The 8,746-nt window shown below is 39.9% G+C and overlaps 1 pseudogene; it reads right to left on the reverse strand.

The window, feature by feature from the left end:
- Window positions 1–2,946: 2,946 nt before the first annotated feature.
- Window positions 2,947–4,958, reverse strand: LOC130138122 (chalcone synthase 2-like; annotated as a pseudogene).
- Window positions 4,959–8,746: the final 3,788 nt, after the last annotated feature.

The raw sequence follows: 8,746 nt of genomic DNA on the forward strand, positions 1-8,746 counted from the left end.
TGTAGGAAAAATATTATGAACTTTTAATGAGCAATGCTAGTGGTGGTGATAGTGTTGCTGCGTCTGAGCCATCAGTTGACAGTATGGCATTATGGGTGGAGGCAACGGGTAGAATGAAAAAAGGAAAAATATTTGGGATGGGATCCTTGTCAAGGGTATACACGACGAATCATGCTGCAACTTCATCCTCTAATGCGGCTGTTCCAAGGAGGACACGACTTGAGGAGCAAATGACCCAAGAATTGAACCAACTGAAAAATATACTCGTAGAGAAGGACAAAGAAATAAATAACTTGAAACAACAAATTCAAATCGTTATGCGACACCTCAACCTCGATCACAATGAGGTTCCTACTGTACCTCCCGCCAATCCAATAGGTGATGGGCACAATGATGAGCGACACAATGATGCTGAGATTGCTGATGATGATGATGATTTTCTCGGTCATTTCTAGTTAAAATTCCCAAAATCGGGGGTAAGCTTGCTTCACAATCTTTTGTGTCATAAGTGCAGTTTGCCCAATATGTTTCTGCCCTACAATTACTTTCTGTGCACAACTTTCTTACAACTAGGTTCTTTGCTTGTGAAAAACTGAAAATTTAGAGATCCCAAGATGACATGCTTGTTACAAAAAATCATGATATTTGAACATTGTAGAAATACATGCCTTAATTGACTTTGAGTCCTCTCTTTCTGGGAATTGGTGTTGGTAATTCACCTCTCTAAGTCATTAAACTGTTGAATGCTGTTTGGAGAAGGATCTAATTTTTCGTAGGTGACAAAAATACGGTTTACAAGGGTGAAAAAACTACAGTGGATGTCAAAGTTGACTCATATTCATATGTAAGAACATTGATGTTCGTCCTGAAACGTTTTCTTGTTAACCCTCCTACTTGTTTTTTTATACCTAGTTCCATATCCATGCATAAACGCTTCTTTTATATTCTGGACTGATTGAATATCTTTATTTATGTATCCACATTTCATCAGGTGTCGACAAAAGTGACTGCTTCTGGTATCCTGCCGAGTACCAAAGCTGCCCAATCTTGTGTCTGGTTTGTCGATTTTTCGTTTTTGAAGCAGAATCTATGGTTGTCCCGCCTCCTTTGAATGTTTTGAATATATTATAAGATTGAATATCAAATAGCATCATGTCAGACTTCGCAACTTTGCATATATCATTATTTTTTGCGGACTAGCATCTTTCCTTCAGTTATATTTTTCAATTATATGGCATTGTGTCTGGTTTGTTCGTTTTCTGTTTCTGAAGCGGAATCTATGGTTGTCTCGTGTCCTTTGATTGTTTTGAATGTATTACATGATGTTCATTAATGCGTAGCTATTGCTATGGACAAGATTTGATGGCCCAAATGGTGTATAATTTGCGACGAATATTTAGCGATGAATTTTGCGACCAATACAGTTCGTGGCTAATTTGCGACGAATAAGTAGCAACGAATTTTGCGACCAATTTTCCGACGAATTTTGCGACAAATAAAGTTCGTGGCTAATTTGCGACGAATTTTGCAACGAAATTTCCGACAAATTTTACGACGAATAAAGTTCGTGGCTAATTTGCGACGATTTTTTTTCCATCGCAAAATTTTGCGACGCCGAATTAGCAACAGAATTTTTTCCGTCGCAAATTCGATTAGCGACGGATTTTGCCAAATTTTTCGTCGCAAAATTCGTCGCTAATCACTTGTTTTTTTGTAGTGTCAGCAATTGACCATCGTTTACAATTAACATCTGCATCTCAAAGGTAAGTACCTCCGTACTCGGTTCGAAGAAAAACATAGGCCGAGAATATTAATTTGAATGGCCACATTCATTTTACATATTCGTTGACAATCACAATAACAATTTTTTTGTTAATATTTGATGCTTCAACATGAATATCAACATATTTCTTAATATTTGAAAAAATAATAACAAAATGGAGCTCGTAACTAGGGTTCCTATCAAAATCTATAATATTATAATATCCCTTCTCATGCTCAAAACAAAGATGATAAATTGGAGGATATAATCATGTGGCATTATGGGATCTTAATTCAACTCATATAGATGAATTTGGTAATCTCAAGAGCTTTGACTCTAGCAGAGTTAAAGACTCATTCAAGAATGAGAAATTCCACGTATTATTGATCATTATGTAAAGCATAAGCACATTTTTATTCTAATTTCAGTAGCTCTGAAATTTCAAGGAGTATGTTTATCCTTTCAAGGAATACAAAAAATGAATAAATGAAAAATATTTTCATTGTTCGCGAAAATATTTAGACATAAATTGTTATCGATAATGAAAATATTTTCCATAGACTAATTATTTTAAGCGATTATTTTTAGGAAATTGTTTTCCAAATCATTTATTTTTTGTGAAACAAATAGAGACAAAGGCAACCGATTTTACCGATGACTTCTCAAGTTTCACGTGCGTTGAAGTCCTATTTTGCCAACTACGTGCATGAGGTTTTGCCAACTCAGCTTGTTAGGTTAATGAGAGATCAATGAGACGTAATCTCTATTAATGTAACTAATTCCGTAACTGTACTAGTCGTTTACCAGCTCCTTCTTGTGCGGGGAACTAAAGGATATTGCTTCATTGTATTGTATATTAGGGAGTCGATAAACCTGAGTATGGAAGTAGACTGTATCGATCAATCTGTAGTCTATAGCATAAAACAAAGTAGAGAGACGCGATTGAGAAGACAATATAGAAGATGCCAAACGGTTGAAGGAGGATTAAAGGTCGGTTTGTTTCGTGAGAACTTAACGGTCTAGAAAACATTTTCTTAATAACGATATCTTTTTCTTTCAATAGGAATCTATCGAGTCGTGGAAAACACTAGAATCATGCTTGCCATGCGGTCGAAGAAAGTCCTTGTTTCATATGGAAATGTATTATTAATTTCGAGGCGAATATGGACCTCGGTTGATACATAACATAAGTGCATTGATAGTTAAAGATGGCGTGCAACTTACAACATCGAACGGTCACTCCCCATCGCATCACGATCCAAAACATACACCGAAAAGGTTTTGGAATAACATCGAAAAGACATGATTAACAACATATCGTAAGTGGAAATAGGGATTGATGGAAGAGGCAGGCAGGCAGGCGAGGCTGGATCCGACGCGAAGCCCTAAGCGGACAAGCCCACGCTGCGGAGGACGACGGTCTCGACGGTGATGCCAGGACCGAATCCGAAGAGCACCCCCCATTCGAGCCCGTCTCCGGTGGTCTTGAGCCCTTCCTTAACCGATTTCTTCCTAATCTCGTCCAATACGAAGAAGACGCACGCGCTAGACATGTTGCCATACTCACCGAGCACGTACCTCGACCGGTCCATCTTCTCGGGCTTGAGCTTCAACTTGGCCTCGACTTCGTTGAGGATCGCGGGCCCGCCGGGGTGCGCGACGTAGAAGAGCGAGTTCCAGTCCGTGATGCCCAGAGGGTGGAATGCGTCCGTCATGCACTTCTCAACGTTCTTAGAGATAAAGGTCGGAACGTCCTTTAGGAGGTTGATGGTGAGCCCGATCTGGCGGACGTGTCCGCTGATGGCGCCCTCGCTGTTGGGGATGAGGGTCTGGGACGCGGAGATAATCTCGTACAGGGGCCTCTCGATTTCCGGGACGGGGTCTGAGCCCACGATGAGCGCGGAGGCGCCGTCGCCGAACAGGGCGTGGCCCAGGAGGTTGTCCATGAAGGCCTCGTTGGGCCCGTGGAAGGCGGCCATGGTGATCTCGGCGCACACGACGAGGACGCGAGCCCCCCTTGTTGTTCTCGGCGAGGTCCTTGGCGAGGCGGACGACCATGCCGCCACCGTAGCAACCCACCTGGTACATCATGAACCGCTTGACGGTTGGGCGGAGGCCCAAGAGCTTGGTGAGCTGGTAGTCGCAGCCCGGCATGTCGTTGCCGCCGTAGGTGCAGAACACCAGGTGGGTGATCTCGGACTTGGGCTGCCCCCATTCCTTGATGGCCTTGGCTGCTGCTTCTTTCCCTAGCTTCGGCACTTCCACCGCCAAAATGTCTTGCCTTACATCCAAGGAGGGTTCCGTGGACGAACACATGTTCGAGTGCTCTTTCACCATCTCCTCCGTCAAGTGCAGGTACCTCTTCTTGATCTTGGACCCTTCACCTAAACATATACACCGAACACAGATCGATGTCATGGTGGTCTTCTTCTTTATGGACCGATCAAATTATTCATACACGACGGTGAAAGACGCAATCCCCACAAGTTATTACCGGAAAAGAAAGAAAAAACCGATCCCGGCATCAAAAAGTTCCATCAAAACAATTGTTGATTTGCTTCGACTTTCGTTCCCTAATTTCGTATCTAAGCATGTATGTATCCACTAATCTCTAGTCCCTGCTATCTACGGTGTTAGTAAGTGCCATGCACAAAAAGGTGAAGCCGCCCAAATTCTTATATGATGGTAAATGACGAGGGCACCACAAAAAAAAAATTTGTTTAAAAGTGCATCAATGTAGGTATGCTTTAAACTATACGTACACATGCGCTTGAACTTGCTTTTCAGCTGTGTCATGTGTTCGGACTTGGTGATTCGAAAAAAATAATCTGGGAACGTGCTCTGCTCGTAAACGTTTGGGGGGTTCGCCGTTCCGATGGCCAGGATCGTGGCAGGGCCTTGTGATTTCTGGGCACGGCAGAATTCCTCGACGCTCACCATTTTTCTTTTCTTCCCGGGCGGGAGGGGGGGGGGGTTTCGAGAGAGCGAGAGACGGCGAGGGTCGGTGGAGCGGTCACGACGGAGGAGGCGGTGGTGGACCGGGTTGCTGCAAGTGATTCTCTTTGGGCGTGTGGTGGCGCAGGTGAACTTTGGGAGAGGGGTGGGATTTATATTCAAGAGAGGCTGAGGGGTGGTGGTTGGGCTTCACGTGCGTGTCTCGTGATATGACTTCGGGACCTTATTGTCACGTGACACGCGCGTGCTCGTAATCACTTGTCCATCACAAATGCCATTTTAATCTGATTCTGTGAACATAAAGTTCATAACGATACACTACTCATTGTCAGCTCCATGCACAAGAGTGAAATCGAGTCAAATTACTCAGCGACAGCTCCGGCTCGGCCCGATGTCTACTAGAGATCGACTCACTTGATTTCGAGTTGAGATCGAGTTCGAGCTACTCGAGTATCTTGTATAGGTGAGCATGAGCTTGTTGACATTCAACTAGGTAGGCCCATGACCCTAATCGAGTTTTCACTATTTTATTGAAATTTTAAATTATTATAAAAAAAGGGGCAAGATACTTGAAATTACATTCGAGCTTATAAAACTTTATAAGTTGATTTCAATTAAATTCAATTGAGTCGAGTTCGAGCACCTGGATTCTCTAATTGAATCAAGCTCGAGTAGAATAATTAATACTCAATCGAGCTCGAATCTAGCTTCGAGGACCAAGTATGTGAGTTGAGTTGAGTCGAGCTCGAATTTGGTAGTGCATCAACCCTAATCAGCTCGATTATACACCTATATACATGATTCGGCTGTGATAAGAATCGTGCTATCACCGGTCTTTGACTTTTTTCCCTCTATTGATATACTTAATAGGTATGTCTGAGGTTAGATGATACTCTTGGTCTTGCTAAGATATTAAACTCACGGCGCACGCAATATTATGATAGTTTAAGCTCTTAGTTTTAGCTGCTGCGCGTGCAACTTCAAGTTGGTTGGTATCAGAGCCTAGGGTGTAGAAAAGTATGGACACTCCCGGCTAGTAGAGGTCGGCGAGGGAAACCCAATGAGGATCTAGGGAGGTATCACCTGACTTAAGCTAGGGCAGTTTCCTAGTCTTTAGGAAGAGGAAAAAGCATCATGAACAGGAACTTCCACCTTTGCTCATTATTTTAGAGAACGACTTGCATAGATCACTTCAAATTGAGTGTAGATGGTTACGTGCGGATGCTAAGGGCGCGTTTGGTAACGCTTGTATTTCTCTATTATTCTGATCTTCTGCTCCCTGGAACAAAAAAAGAATAGAAATCCGTTTGGTAACGCATTTTATTTTTCTATTTCCTGGAATAGAAAAGTGGCCAAGAAATAGATTTGGAGCAGAAATAAGAAGTAGAAAAAATCTACTTCTTTGTTCCTAGAAATAGAAATAGAAATAGAATGGTCCGGTCCTCAAGTCGCAACCTCAGCTCCTCCTCCATCTTCCGTCGTCTGCAAACCGTCTCAAAGCACCGATCTGGTCCATTCTCGGCGGAAATAATAAAAAAATTCTAAAAAATTAATTAAAATTAAAAAATTTCAAAAATTTCAAAAATTCATAAAAATCAGAAAAATTCTCAGAAATCCATAAAAATTAGAAAAACTCATAAAACCCATAAAAATTTGCAAAATTCCGAAATTGAAAAAATTAAAAAAAATTCATAAAAATCTTTCTGGAAAATAAAATGAGACAAATTTCGGGAAAGTAAAAAGTTTTAATAAACTTTTCCCCAAAAAAAAATAAAAAATTCACATAATGGCTTAGAATAAATTAAAAATTTCCGAAAATTCATAAAAATTAGAAAATTTTCAGAAAAATCCCATAAAAAATTAGCAAATTAAAAAATTCCCAAAATTCATATAAATCAGAAAAATTCTCAGAAAATCCATAAAAATCAGAAAAACTCAGAAAACCCTTAAATATTTGTAAAATTCGGAAATTGGAAAAATTAAAAAAATTTCATAAAAAAATTTCGGAAAAATAAAAAGAAACAGATTTAGGGAAAGTAAAAAATTTTAATAAATTTTATCCCAAAAAAAATATAAAAAAATTCACATAATGGCTTAGAATACCTGTGGCCACCCACTTTGAGTGAAATTTAAATTTTTGAGGTGCCCAAGTGGTATTTTTGAAGATTTCTTAGTTTAGGGATTAAAAGGGGTTTTAAACCCCTAAAAAGGATTAGACAAACCAATAAATCATGCTTATTGATTTTTTTCACTTATAACTTGTACTTATAGTTAAATAAAAGATATAGATTTGAATGCAAAAAATTGGGAATAGAAATTTTGTGCAATTACCAAACGCATTTCTGTTCTTTTTCTATTCCAGGAATAGAAATTTTGTGCAGTTACCAAACACATTATTTTGCTCAAAAACTCTTCCGGGAAATAGAAATAGAAAAAACTATTTCTGAAAAGAAATTGTTCCCAGAAATAGAAATGTTACCATACGCACCCTAAATCTATGAGCAGGTTGGTAATGTTTGTCGTGACTCGAAATTTGGACTAAACAGCAAGGGAATGTGTGTTTTGACTTGCATTTTCAGTTGATTAAGACAAATTAGGAGTTTATCTTTAAGTCCATTAGCATGCATGATACATGAATATGGAGTTGGTTCATACAACTCCCCAAGATGGATTTGGTAAATGAAGGTCTATATGCCGCACCCCTTTGTGCCAGTATCTTCCAATTATCTTGACAACAACAAATGTCGACAACATAAACTAATATCAGATGTTTCTATAAATAAAATTGGTTAAGTCTGTTATTTCGATTAATTTATCAAAAGCCATTTAGATGATATCGGGTGCGTACCTTGATAGTCTCTCGGAGTTCAGGTCCGGCGATGCAAGACACGATTCATTTGCACAATGAGAAGTAAAATACAAACTAGGGAGCGAAAACTCGAATATGGCGTGACGATGGGAAGAGAGTTGGCCGGTACTTTTGGGCTAGGACTTATGGTGTGATAATGGTAAGGCCGGTAACTACCAACCTAATTAAGCTATTGGAGAGAGTTGGTCCCGGAGGAGAGGGGTCCAAAATCTCTTGATTTGACTTCTGTCAATCTACACACCACTGAGCAGACTCTCCTTCCCTATTCTACACGAGTTGGTGAAACAAAAAGATGGAAATGTTGCAAACCACCATTTTGCATTATGGTTAAAGTCGAGCTTCTCAAACATTAGTTCAGAAACCCCCCAAAAAAATGAAGTGCAAAGGAGCATATTTGAAATTGAAACATAGATTGAAATTATGGAATGCTATATTGATGCAGTAATGTCATCTTAATGACGTCGGTGTGGATACAATGCCCTCAACCAGAACACTGATGATTTGTGCTAAAATTGCAACGAGCTCATCTATAGCCGTACAATTCATGGTCACATAGCCGTTGCCTTTCTCAAGTTCTGATTGAACTTTCCTCGGATGTCTCATGTATGTACAATCACTGCCAATTCAGCCAATTTGGTTGAGCAAGTCTAGCTTAAGGTTGATTAGATCTAGCAAGCAAATGATTATCGCTAGGTGACTCGTGAACTTTCCATTCTATTAGCATCCTATCTAACTTTCCACAACTAAATAATATTGTGACACAACTTTGTGGAAATCTCTATTTTGATTGGATTGATTTGCCCTTGAAACTCGTGCATATTCTTCATGAATACTCTTGAAAATTATAAAGATAAAAATGCCCTTATACCAAATTGAGTGAACAGTTAAAAGAAGTCGACAGTTACTTCTTAGGTCGCGCTAAATCCACCCATATTTTGGCTGCATACATACTCTATGAAATGAAAATGAAAATGTATCCGAATTATAAGTCCCGTCTCATTTCTTTATTTAACACATTTTACATGCATAGACCCTGCATTTCTCTCTCCTCGTGACTTGGAGATGGTTGTTTTTGGGCTGCTTTCCCATCTCTACCCCTACAGCTTCAAGTTTCAAGCTCGCACCATCGTGATTAGGGATGATCGATTCCTAGGTGGATT

This window comes from Syzygium oleosum, unplaced genomic scaffold, assembly GCF_021117445.2.
Source record: "Syzygium oleosum isolate NSW1041296 unplaced genomic scaffold, Sole_v2.1 Sole_v2.01, whole genome shotgun sequence".
Lineage (NCBI taxonomy): Eukaryota > Viridiplantae > Streptophyta > Magnoliopsida > Myrtales > Myrtaceae > Syzygium > Syzygium oleosum.